The sequence below is a fragment of the Empidonax traillii genome, unplaced genomic scaffold (genome assembly GCF_003031625.1).
Source record: "Empidonax traillii isolate 1590-97213 ecotype Southwest subspecies unplaced genomic scaffold, ASM303162v1 scaffold40:size2234952, whole genome shotgun sequence".
Classification (NCBI taxonomy): domain Eukaryota; kingdom Metazoa; phylum Chordata; class Aves; order Passeriformes; family Tyrannidae; genus Empidonax; species Empidonax traillii.
The window spans coordinates 720232-724963 of NW_020955233.1; positions in this window are offsets into that span (position 1 = coordinate 720232).

Genomic DNA, 4732 nt, shown 5'->3' on the forward strand with positions numbered 1-4732 from the left:
GCCCTGGGAGAAGGCCCTGTGGGTGCTGGTGGGGCAGAGGCTGGACACGGCCCAGCCCAGAACCCCCCGTGCCCTGGGCTGATCCCCCAGCGTGGGCAGCAGGGCAGGGGGGGATTGTGCCCCTCTGCCCCCTCAGGGGAGACCCCCCTGCAGAGCTGCCTCCAGCCCTGGGGAACGGCACAGCAAGGACATGGAGCTGCTGGAGAGAGTCCAGAGGAGGCCCCAAGAGGATCAGAGGGATGGAGCAGCTCTGCTGGGAGGAAAGGCTAGAGAGTTGGGATTGATCAGCCTGGAGAGCAGAAGCTTTGGGGTGACCTGACTGTAGCCTTGCAGGGCCTGAAGGAGCTACAGGAAAGATGGAGAGAGACTATTGACAAGGCCAGGGCAATGAGGAATGAATTACCACTTCCAAAGGGCAGGTTAGATAGGATATGGGGAAGGAATTGTTGGCTGTGAGTGGGGGGGAGGGCCCTGGCCTAGGTTGCCCAGAGAAGCTGTGGCTGCCCCTGGATCCCTGGAAGTGTCCAAGGCCAGGCTGGACCAGGCTTGGAGCAACCTGGGCTAGTGGAAGGTGTCCCTGCCCATGGCAGGGGGTGGAATGGGATGAGTTTTAAGGTCCCTTCCAACCCAAAGCATTCCATGATTCCCTAGCAAAGGCTCAGGGGTGGATCCATTCCCTGCTCCAAGCAGCCCTTAGTATGCAAACAGTGTCCTTAGTGCTTGTCCTTAACTGGAAGGAAATCCAGAGTTATACCTGGAGTGCTCTGCCTGTGGCTTTATTATCAAACAGGGCTCTTGCTTTGATGACTGTGTTTAAATTTGCCCCAAGCCACATCCTAAGCTTAGTTTATCATTTGAAAATTAGCATATATTTTTATGCAGGTTATAAATATTTAACCTGCTGACCAGCATTAACATCAGGCCTGCAGCCTTGGTGATGTAAAGGAATTACAGTGGAAAGTAAATAGTGTGGAGTGTGGAAGGAGGACAACATCAGTATTCCTGTGTCCAAAACACTCTGCCAGACTTGGTACTGAAGGGATGAATAAAATCAAACTCACTGATTATCATTTAGGCTGAATTTACTTTCAGCATTTGGAGGACGGAGCTCTATTAATCAGCTTCATTTCCTGGCTCCTGTGCACGGATCAGGAGCTCAGTGAGAAATACAAATAAATATATATGTGCATAAGCATAAACATGGAGATGTTAAAACAGCATTAAAATCTGTCCGTCTCCTGCTCCATTACCCCTGGGATTGGTGGGGAGATAAAAACTCCTCAAGGTTAAATTTGTCAAATTTGATTTTCCCATTTCTTGCTAATTTCCAAAGATCTGCTCCCCTAGAGAAGCAGGGCTGTTAAAATGTAGAATGAAATGAGAATTTCAGGCTTCATGGCAACAGCAACCAATGGGAATTTACTGAGAGGTTAAAGGAGAGGACAAGAGGCAAAGTGGGAGAAATCCTTTTAAATCCTAAGTATAGTCTGTGTTGCCTGCTGCACTTTACTGCACATAAATTAAGGCAGTAATTTCAGGAGCTGAAGGCTCCAGTTTAACACTTGTGGTTTCTGGTGGCCCTCGAGTCCCTCTGTGGAGCTGCAGCTTCATTATGGAGAGCTGAGGGGACATTATTCCTTGTGCTATCTCCTGTGAGGGGACATTATTCCTGCACTATCTCCAACACCGCTGCCACATTTGGGTTCTCCCATGGAATGGGCAGGTCTGTGCTGCAACCATTTAGGTGGGGTTTCTGCCAATTTGCCACTGAAATGACTTTTGCTGGAGAAAAGTCTCTTCACTGCATCAAATTCCTGCCTTTCTCCAGGTTAACTCAGCATTCCTGCTGGGATGGGATGGGCCTGTTGTGGGCTGGGTGTCCATGAGCTGTTTCCTAGGGGGGGAAAAAAAAACCACTTCTGCAGAGCTACCCATTGATATTCAAGATCTCTATGGATTTTTTTTACCCAGTTTTTAGCTTTTTTGTGAATTCTTTGGCGAAACTTTCCCCCTTTTCCTCCCTCCTTTTTGTGTACCAGATAAATGTCTGGGTAAGGCTCAAAGGAGGCTGAAATGTCTAGGTTAAACAAACAGATTCTTGTCCTTTCATTTAGGGGGAATTTTAGGTCAGAAAGAGGCCAGTGAGCTCCTGTTAATTGAAAACAGTATCTCAGGTCCTTTGTAGGGAAAAATGCCTCTGTTAGGTCCTGGAATGCTGTAGAGCTCAGCCAAGTGTCCTGATGGTTTTCAGGGATTTCACAGCACAGGACTGGCCCCTCTTTCTCATTTCCATAGAGGTGACAGCTCAGAGCCTGCTTTCCTAAAATGGCACGCAGGGAATGTCCCAGCAGCTGGAATGGGGACAAGAGTGGAGAACTCTTGGGGCACCAACTCCCACCGAGGAGGAGGTCTGGGAAGTTTGGAGCCTGGAAACACTGGGAGGAGAGTCTGGGAGAGCTGATGCAGGTACAGCCAAGGTTCAAATCCACAGCCTAATCCTGGTTATCCTCCTCTGGGATAACCCATGCCCAAGCACAGCAGGTGCTGGTTGTCCCAGGGACACTGTCCAGCTTGCAGGAGCCTCCTGTCTCCCACATCCCACCTCTGGAGCAGATTCCTCCTAAGATGTCAAGGGGCTTGAAAGTTCAGCAAGAGCCCAAACTGCCAGGATCCTGGGAACGGGACAAGGGGAATGGATACCAACTGCCAGAGGGCAGGGATAGATGGGATATTGGGAAGAAATCCTTCCCTGGGAGGGTGGGGAGGTGGGCAGGTGGCCCAGAGAAGCTGTGGCTGCCCCTGGATCCCTGGAAGTGTCCAAGGCCAGGTTGGATGGGGCTTGGAGCAACCTGGGCTAGTGGAAGGTGTCCCTGCCCATGGCAGGGGGTGGCACTGGATGGGCTTTAAGGTCCTTTCCAACCCAAACCATTCTTGGATTCTGTGACCCTGGGACCATCCAAAGCAGGACACAAAAAATTCCCATAAAAAGCCCATGGACCACAGGGAGGTGCAGAGGGATCTCCTGGTTTTTTCTCCTCTTCCTCAGCATCCTGCAGTGTTTGTTTGCTTCTCAGGGCCCAGCTGTTGGAGTCGGGGGATCACACAAGAACATCAGGTCTCCTCTCTTAAACAAACAAACACAGCAGTCTTTACCAGAGGAAAAACATGAAAGTGCAAATCCCAGCGGCTGGAAACCCTCTGGAAGACAAAAGCCGCAACATTTATTAATTTGTTGAATAACCTGTTGGGGCCTGACTTGATTTTCAAACAAATGGAATTAGAATATCAATAGCAGGATGTCGAGTTCCTAAAATATTCAAAAGCAGCTTCCTTTTATGTAGTGCCTTTCATGAGAGCTGCTTCACAAGGTGATTTGCTGTGCTAAATAATAAATAACAACACAGACACAGCACGCAGGAATTAACAGCTAGGGCCAAATACATCCTCAGCTGAGAATGGAGAGAGAAATGGGGACTCAGGCAGGACTCAGCGAGGATGGAGGGAATTAAGAATCCAGCTGGATTCTGAGCAGGGAAGGGGGGATAGGGAAAGGTTTCACTGTGGCAGGAGGTGGTTTGCACTGAGGCAGGTTTCTGGCAGGACATGCACATCCAGATTCCTGCTAATTCAAGAGATTTATGTTTATGCAAGAAAACTTTGGTGTTAAAGCCAGAAAACTTTGATATTAAGGCCAGAAAACTTTCCAAAAGCTGAGGAAAACCAAACTAGGGACTAAGGCGGCTACAATTCACAGGCACAGATGTCCACCTGTAAGGAAATGTGTCCCACCCAGAACTGACTCTACAGCCATTCCTACACTGCAATTTTCCCAGTTTCTTTCTTGCCCCTGTTGCTCAGCTCCTTAGGAATAGATCTGTGCTTGTACGGAATTAAGTCCCTCTACTGAGTTCATGCTTCTACTGGGCAGCCCTTTGAAACCCTTTTCAGCCCTAAACTTTGGCCTCATATGGGACTAATCAGTGATCCCTCTCATGCCAGCCCTGGAGCAGGAAGTGCCTTGAGCTTTTCTGGTGCTTACCTGGAGATGAACAGTCAGGTGCAGTGGCTTTATAGCTCTGTAAGAGCAGCACTTTCAGGGGAAGTTAAGATAAATTATGAACTGAAGCTCATGCACAGGGTGAGCTCCAAAACCTTCACAAGGCATTGGGTTTATCTTTTATTTTCCCAGCTGTAAATGGGGAATGTCCCCTATTCTCTACCCTGAGGGACATCAGGGCATGATGTTATATAGTATATATGACATATTATGTACTACCCTGCTCACCATAGGCAGGATTCAACTTCTGGTGTTTGTCCAGAGGGGAGGATGAGCTGGGATCACTGGGCAGGGCAGCAACTGCAGAGGGATTAACTCCATTTAAGAAAGGGTCCAATCTGGGAAGGTGAAATTAAGCATTTAAACTAGAAAATAAAAGTGCTGAGAAAAGCATCAAAACACCAAACCAAAATATTGGCCCTAAATCTTCACCACTGGTTATCCCATTTCCCGAAGTTTATCCTGTTATCTACTTAGTGGGAGTATTATTCCATTTAGATGTGCTCCCTGGCAATTGCTTGCAGCATTTAAGTCTTTAGATGCTTTCAGTGCTTGAGGAATTGCTGTTTGTGTTTTAACACCGGGCTAATTCTCCACAGAAATTGTCCCTCTGGTTTATGGATAGGCCCATTCCTCGTGGTCCTTAAAGGATCGGGATTGGGATGCTGCAGTCTC